The following is an 8,362-nucleotide window of genomic DNA, read 5'->3' as shown; positions in this document are numbered from 1 at the left end:
AGTTCTCCTCCTCTCTCCAGGGCCTGCGAATGTTACCTTAGTTTAGTGGAAATGGTCAAGCTACAATAAGACCCAAGCAATGTGATTGCTATCTCATAAAAGGGGCAGATATGAACATGAGACAGAGAGAGGCAGAATAACATGAAGACAGAGATCAGAGCGGCCTCACAAACACCAAATACGCCAGGAAACAGCCACACTACAGGGAAGGTCTACCACAGATCCTGCTCACAACTCTCTGATGGGACCAACCCAGCAGCACTTCAGGTTCCTAAACTCCAAAAGTAGGAAGAGATACATTTCTACTGTTCACCTGCTTCATTGTGACAGCTTCAGAAGCCTAATGGAGAGGGCACAAATATCTTATCTTTAACAGAAAGTGCCAAAGTGGTGGTCATGAATGTCAAATTACTCTTTAGCTCCTGGTACTGTCAGTCTGTCATAGAAGAGTGTCTTTTTAAGTGCCGATCGACCATCTTTAATTTGTCCTTGATAGAGTGGATGTTCACACATTTTAACAAAAAAATGTTTTTATTATCTTTAAGTGGTTGTACAAAGAAATTGCTATTTAACAAAGTGGTTTATGAACACAATGCAACTTGATCTACCATTTTACTTGTGTGGCTCTTTAGCCTGTTATTTTGAAGTTGTTATATATTCTGAAAACAAAGCATGCTTTTCCATGTGTGTACTTTGCAAATGTTACCTCCTCCTGTGTGCTTGCTTCTCTTTTCAGAAAGATGCAAACTTTTTTGAATATTAACAATGACTTCCTAATTTTGAAGACTTCCAGTTGATCATTTTTCTTTTCTATTGTGAAAATATTGTACAGGGGGGTTACAATTACATGGACAAGATAATGAGTACATATTTCTTCTTGTAGCCTCCTCCTTTGTTTCCCCTTCCCATCCCTTCCCATCCTCCCCCCGCCCCTCCCACTCAGTCCTCCCCGCTACCTCTCCCCCCTCCCCCCTCCCCCCGCACCAGAGTTGTAAAGTTCATTTTTTGACATAATGTCTTGTACATCTCATTGTTGCAATGGGTCCCCCTGTATCCCTATTTAAACCATTTGTTTTTCCCCTTATTGCTTATTTTTTTCCTGTATTATCCAAACAAAAGTTTTTCTAACCCCAAACCATGAAGATTTTCTCTGTTTTCATCTAAAAGAATTCAACTCTTAAAGTTTGTACAATGCATGTAGCATAGCTTCTGGCTTCCATTGTTTCTAAAAGAAACAATGTCTCTGTATTTAAAGTGTCTTTGTAATCTAGATGCTTTTAAAATTCTCTATTGACAACTGATTTCAAACAATTAAATTGTTGGCATTTTTCTTCTGTTTGCAATTTGTTCCGTTTCTGGGATTTGTTGGTTCAGAATTCTCATCAGATTTGGAAATATTGATTCATCCCTTATTTCTACACACCCTAACTTGGCTTGCTCTTCCTTTCCTTCAGAATGACAGGCTCATGAATATTTTCTGTTGTCCCAAAACTCACTCAGTACTCTTGTGTTTTTGTTGTTGTTGTTCTCTACGTGTATTTATTTGGGCTAGCTTCTACATCTGTCTTTTCTTAGGGGCATCTAATCTGCGCTGAGTCCCATCTACTTAGCACACCATCTTAACTCGCAGTAAATGTAGTTTGCCTTTCCACAATTTCTGCTCAGACAGTGTCCATGCTTCTATTTTCTCACTGCATCTGAGTGCTGCACAGCTCCTGCCCTGGTACAGGCCCTCTGTAGTCCAGTCCTACCAGGCCCAGCTACAGAGAGGTCAGACATGCCGTGCTCATGAGCATTTCTACTTCTTGAATGGTCTGTTTTTACTAAGCCCAAGGAGCTCAGTGGACATTCTGTGACCTAAATATGGAGCCTAGTTTGGAAGCTCTGTTTTAAGCTTAATTAAGTAATATTTGTGAATGAATGTTCTTGGTGAGAGGCGGAAAAAGTCTCAAAATACAAGCTTTGATTCACACACATTTGTAAAGTTTTGAAGCCCTTTCTTCCATAGTTCCTAGTGCCATCCTGAAGATAGTTATGTTGCATAAACATGAGAACTGAAGCAGGGCCAGCTCCTTTGCCAGTTCTGTGCCTGGTGCATACACTGAGGCTCAGGGACCAGAGGCAGGCTCTCCAACTCTAGCTAAGACTGCCTCCATTTTCCAAGTGTCAACAACCCCAGCATGCTTTGGACTTCTAGAGCTTTCCAAAACTTCCTGGACAGATCTACACTGTCAGCACCTCTGTGAGTGAACAGAACTTGTCCATGTCCATTTTTCAGAAGTTCTAATGGTCTGCAGAGCTGATTTTCCACTCAGGCTTTTACACTGGGAAGCTGTAGTCTCGCTACCACAGCATTTCTGTTCACTTCAGATGACATGCCCCAAAGTCATCAATATTGTTGCAAAGAGGTCTTTAGAATGTCTTTTCTCATTCTCTCTTCTGCTGGCCTGTCTTCTGTAGGTTAATCTGGATGGATAATTCATACCTTATGCAGCAAACACTGCTGGAGTACAAATTTTGTGTTTTCTGTGGTACTAAGGTTTGAATTCAGGCCTTATGCTTACTAGGCACAGGCTCTCTCATCTGAGCTACATACCCCTAGCCAGAGAATCCTGAATTTCCTATCAGCTCAAGAATTTAAAAGAGAGCTAGCTTAACCATCTGTGAGATACCTCTCTTACTCTTGGGTATTGTGTAAGAAGAAATGACAACTGATTAGCTAGACACAAGGTAAAGAAATTATTCAAAGTAACCATCACTGGTTAATAGAAACTGGGTATCTATGACAATTAATTTGGAGACAGGACAAAATAATCAGCTTTAGGATTTTTTGAGAATGTGTAAAAACAAAACACAATGTGTCTAAAAAGGTCCAGATGGAATTTTTCTGAATATATAGATCAGAGCGATTTGTAGCAAATATAGAGAGCTCTGCACACAAATAACAGCTTCTCACAGTATTTACAATGTGCTAAATAACTTGAAAAGTCCTGCTTATTATCTTAAAAAGAAGACTTTCAAATTAGTTTCTGCAAACAATACTGTACATTCCAAATACATCGAGTCTAATTCATGGAGGTTGAATTCTACAACCAGCTCTTTCTCTAAACATTTACATTTACAAGGTCTCCATGATGGTAGGTGGCTGGCATACTGCTGAACACAGGGATGTAAAGTGCTGCATCTTCTAGCGAGTATTTATTTTATGGGCTAGTAATTGCCTTTACATCTGAGCTCATGGAGTTTTGCAATGTATATTTATTATTCCTCTCCCTGTGCTCTTGCTGCTGAGTATGGGACACTGCTATTCATCCCTAAAAAGTTAGCAATACTAAGTCCATACGACTAATCTTAGTGATTTTTCAAACAGAGTTTGACTTGGCACTGCAGTTTATTTGGTCACGTCTTAACTGTCCAACTGCTACATTGGGCAGCATACACTTGTTTGGCTGGCAACCACTTTCAAGCAGAAGCTTGTGTTTTCAGAACTGTCGGGAGGTAAATATTTGATTTCAGAGTTAAGACGGCCCAAGGATTTTCAAATGTCTCCTTGGGTCAACTAATATTTATTCTACTCACTAAGGAAACAAAGCAAAAAGAATAACCCTGAGATTGTTTTTCCCCTTATTTTACACTTAGTTTAGAAAACAGTTCTTAGATAGGGTCTGAGGCATTTTATCATTTTATAGTTTGCTCAGGTATGTATGCACATATGTGTGTAATAAAGCAATATGAAGGGAGAGAGAGGAGAGACAGAAGAGAAAGAGGAAAGGGAGGAGAGAGTGTATAGGAAAAGGGAGGAGACAGAGAGGAGAGTGACCAGGGAGTAGAGAGACTAGAGAGGAAAGAGAGAGAAGGAGAAGGAATCGAAAACCTGGCACTCGGCTTTCTCTGCTGTTCTGGCATCTTTGCATGTTCAGGAACGACTCGTGCATTAGCTCTCTGCAAAGAGCCTGAAGTCCTCCAGCGCAGTGGCTTTGCTCTCATTCGCAAGTCCACTCTGGCTCTGTGCTGTCGGGGCATCCGGGGTCCCCAGCAGCCATGAGCTGTGCCAGCCACACTGTGTTTCATGCCAGCAGTGACACACATGCTGGGCTGGGTGGATGGTAGGCATCGAGTTCCCTCTCGTGATGTCACCTGCCCCGGGACTTCTCCTAAACAACGTGTTAACAAACACATCTCAAAGCCAAAACCTTGAAGCCCCTCCCGTGGGATCCTCTTCAATATTCAGGGAAAACATATAAAGAGTAATGGCTTTTGCTTCTCATTCCATAGTCTTCGTTCCTGTTTTCTTTGGATCTCCATGGAAAGCCCATGAATCCATGTGGCAAGCTGACTTGAGTACGAGCCATGACCCTCTGCCAGGAAGGTCACAGGCCTCAGACTCACGACAAACCCAGTGACTGACACTGGATGTTGCAGCGGGGTTAGGAGAGGGTTCTCTGCCTGACATGTGCTTCCTTAAGTAGAAATAGCTCGCCTAACCACCCCTCTCTACCAACATCAACATCTCTGCCTGTATTCTGTAGCCAGGCTTTCAGAAAAGGATCTGGTTGAGCTGTTTTCTGCAGTGGCTGCTTGCAGACAATTCCATGGACACAGCTCCTGTTGCATCTCTGTGATGCTCACTTGTCCAGCTTCGCACAGCCTGGGCCTAAGCAGGGTTTTCACCCTGTGCATTGCAAGCTTCACTCGGCTGTACTGGGCATCAGATGCTGTCTTGTTTTCTCTTCTTTGATGATGGACTGGTGACTTTTCCAATAACTCTACCTACACCAGCGACCAGAAAAAGAAAAAGGAAAAACTAAGATTTGAAGATACACTGGAAAAGTGCTGCAACTCTTGGTGTTTGGTAAATACTATTCCAGAACACATCTCACACCCATTTGCTGTGTCATCTCTAATCCAATTTTTCCATATCTTAAAAGACAATGGACTGGTGGCTCATGCTTGGAATCCAAGCTACTCAGGAGGCTGAGAGCTGAGGATCACAGTTTGAAGCTTGCGCAGGCAGAAAAGTCTAGAGAGGCTTATCTCCAAAAAATTACTCAGAAAAACAAAAACCACAAAAATGGAAGTGGTACAGTGGCTCAAGCAGTAGAGCCCCAGCCTAGAGCGAAACAAAGCTCAGGGACAGGGCCCAGGCCCTGAGATCAAGCTCCAGGACTGGTACCAAAAAAAAAAGATGGGATAGAAAATTTGAGAGGAGAGATGGGGTTGTAAGAGGTGGGGAAGAGTGGTGCTGATTAAAGTGCATCGTATTTATTAACTGACACGTTGAAATGCAACCCCTCTGTACAACCTCATGTTGACTTTTTAAATTAATTTAGAAAAGACATTGGCATTTGTCAGATCTTCAAGCAAACTTATATTGCAGCTTGTGTTTCCATGTGGCTTCCATATAGCCCCCACATCCGTGTGATTAGGTTTCAGGTTCCCTCCCGAGGAGTTCTAGCCCCACACTTACCGGTCCATCCACCCATGCACCTGAAATCCCACAGAGGAATGATATCAGGTTTCTTGGTGCCCTATTCTAGGGTGTCTGCAGTTTTCAGGTGCCTGCTCACAGGCTACCTCATGCCAGGCTCCTCCTAGGCTCCTCTATCTTCTGAATTAAATCTTCTTAACTTCACAGGTTCCAGTCAAAGGTTGCCTCTTCCCCGAGCCTTCACTCACCAAAGCTGCAATCCACTTCCGAGCTTGGGCTACCAAGTTCAGAAGTCCAGGCTCCTTCAGCCTAGTTCTACCCACTTATGACTTGAGGTACGGGGATTGAACTCCAAGTTCTCACACTTACTGATCAAATGTTCTACCAACTGAACCACATGTCTAATCCAGGAAGGTTTTGATACCGAATCCATTTTCTCCTGTACTTCTGTTCTTGTCATCGTAGAATTTCTTTGAGAATAGAATTTGTTTTATGAAACAGTACAAATATTTTGTATAAAAACCATTTAATTTGACATTGTACCCATAGTGCCTAGACATGTCCATTTTTATAAACAAAGTAAAACTGTACATCAACATGGATTTGGCCAACTTTTTATGATAAACGTGGGCTATTTTTTAAAAATCAGCATCTTGAAAGCATTATTTCAAAATACCATTTTGCATTCCATATATATTTAAAAGATGGTATTACCAACCAGATCCTGGAGCAGTCACATGTACCTAAGAAATCTAGTTGAGTTTCGACTGTAATTCTGAGGGACCAAGCATTGGCCTGATTGTTCACATGAAGAGAAGGGCTGGGCCTAGGACCATTGAGCCAACTGCTTGCAGGAACAGTGTGTCTGGGGCTAGAACTGGCTGAGTAGGGTAGGCTACCCTCAAGTGCAACCCCACTTCCTCCATGTCTGCTTCTCTGCATGCTGTGTTTATGGAGATGATCCTGCAGTCCAGGCAAACCTGGCTCTGTGGACCTGGATGGAGACTTGAGTGGACTTGTCTGCCCAGTACCCACAGATGGTGTGGGATGGGCCGAGTCTCCCTCTGCGATCCCTGGTTCAGTGCACAGTGTGCCGGTCTGCGAGTTCTCAGTCATGGTACCCTTCCCAAACCATTCGTGGAACCAGCTCTGCCTACTGTCCAATCAGACGTCTGAGAAACTTTCTTTTCAGTCTTAATTCTTTTTTTCCAGTAGTACTTTCTTATCCTCTAGAATATTATCTGGAATTTCTCGGAACAATTACATACCCATTCTCTCACAAAGCAAATGAGGGTCCTTCAGTGACCATATGTTTTCTAAGTTCCAAAAACAGTTGATGACAGATAGTACAGCATATCAAACCCAACTTTTGACTTCGCTGGGTCCAAACTGTGTGCTTCAAATGACCACTGGCTGACCTAACAGCATTATCAAGATGGTTAATTGAAAGAATACAAATAAAGCATGTAAAAATCTTAAAACTGGACCTAGCACAGGGTCAACAGCAAATGAATGTGAGCATTTGTAGTTGAGAATATGGTACGTGAGGAACAACAGATTGAGTTAAATTCACAGAGTACACACAGTGCAGGACAACAACCCTAGCAAGAGCTCAATATCTTATTGACAAACCACCCTAGAGGAACCAATGAGACAATATGGCCACCCAGACCCCTCCTTGGCAGAGGTGCCACCCACTGGGGACACTGGCAGGGAGACCACCACCATGAGGGCTTTGATTCAAGAGACACAGACAACTGTGCTTTTTTAAATAGCAAGAACCTAACTATCAGGTGAAAAGGACTTGGAGTTATTTACTTATTCCACTAGTATTTGGGCCCCCTCCTGAAGATACTCCTACTGGATAAGCTGCTGGAGCACAAATGTAACTACACAGTCCTTACGCTGGATGTTTGAAGTATCACAGAAGGACCAGAAAAGCGCAAGGTCAGGTGAGAACACAGGTCTCAAGGGTAGTAAGTGAGAGACACATACAGCTTATTCTCTGTGCCCAAGGACTTCACTTAAGGCCTAACCTAATTATCTTGCACATGAGATAAGATGCATGCACTGCTGCTGTCCTTGAGTTGTGAAACCACTGGGCAGTTGACATGAACACAACTACTGCCAGCAGGTCCCAGAGCAGCTGGTGGAACCAGTGCTGACTCTTCACCTTGCTTGGTCAGCGGTGTTCATACTAGCTTGAAAGAGGAGGGGGCTCTTTTTATTGTTCGTTTGTTTGCTTTGGGGTGTTGGTTTGTTGACTTCTGGTACCAAGGATGGAAACCAGACCCCTGAACATGCTAGACAAATGAGCTCCCACTAAGCTACATCTCCAACCCTGACATATTTGTACTTTCAAAGAAGAATTCTCAAAATTTAAATTATCTAATCATGAGCATCTTGGAAGCAATGTGCTGCTTGTCAGTGAGATCCTCGGAGCACTGTCACCTTCAAAAGAGGTAAGGGCATGGATCTCAAAAGGATTCTTGTCACTTTAAGGTTCTTTGGCTTTTGTTTTTATTCATCTGTGTTTATTTGAGTGATTTGCTTTTTGTTTTTATTTGGTAGAACTGGGGTTTGAACCCAGGACCTTGCACTTCTTAGGCAGAAACTCTACCATCTGAGCCACTCTACCACATCTTTTTGTGTTGACTAATTTTTGAGATAGAATCTGATTTTATGTTAAGGACTGACTGATTGGACTGGAATCCTCCTATTTACGCCTCCATGCATCTTGGGGATGACAAATCTATGCCATTGCACCCACCGGGAAGATAAATTTCCTGAGAACTATGAAACAATAAAGGCTGATTATTTCCCAATGATTTCTTTTTTTTTTTAAGGGGGGGGGGGAGGTGTCTCACTAAAGTTTTACTTAGCCAGCCTGAAACTACAATCCTCGCTATCTCTGTCTCCTGAGTACCTAAAATT

At 42.6% G+C, this 8,362-nt stretch overlaps 1 non-coding gene across 1 annotated transcript; it reads right to left on the bottom strand.

Annotated features, from left to right (window-relative positions):
• Positions 1–7,993: 7,993 nt before the first annotated feature.
• Trnal-aag lies at positions 7,994–8,066 on the bottom strand. Its single transcript has one exon. It is a non-coding gene; the product is annotated as a tRNA-Leu (tRNA).
• Between the last annotated feature and the right edge of the window lie 296 nt (positions 8,067–8,362).

This window comes from Dipodomys spectabilis, unplaced genomic scaffold, assembly GCF_019054845.1.
Source record: "Dipodomys spectabilis isolate Male_0828 unplaced genomic scaffold, ASM1905484v1 ptg000066l, whole genome shotgun sequence".
In the NCBI taxonomy this organism is placed as follows: Eukaryota; Metazoa; Chordata; class Mammalia; order Rodentia; family Heteromyidae; genus Dipodomys; species Dipodomys spectabilis.
Note: the sequence above shows the minus strand (reverse complement) of the source record. Positions and strands in the feature narration are given on the sequence as shown.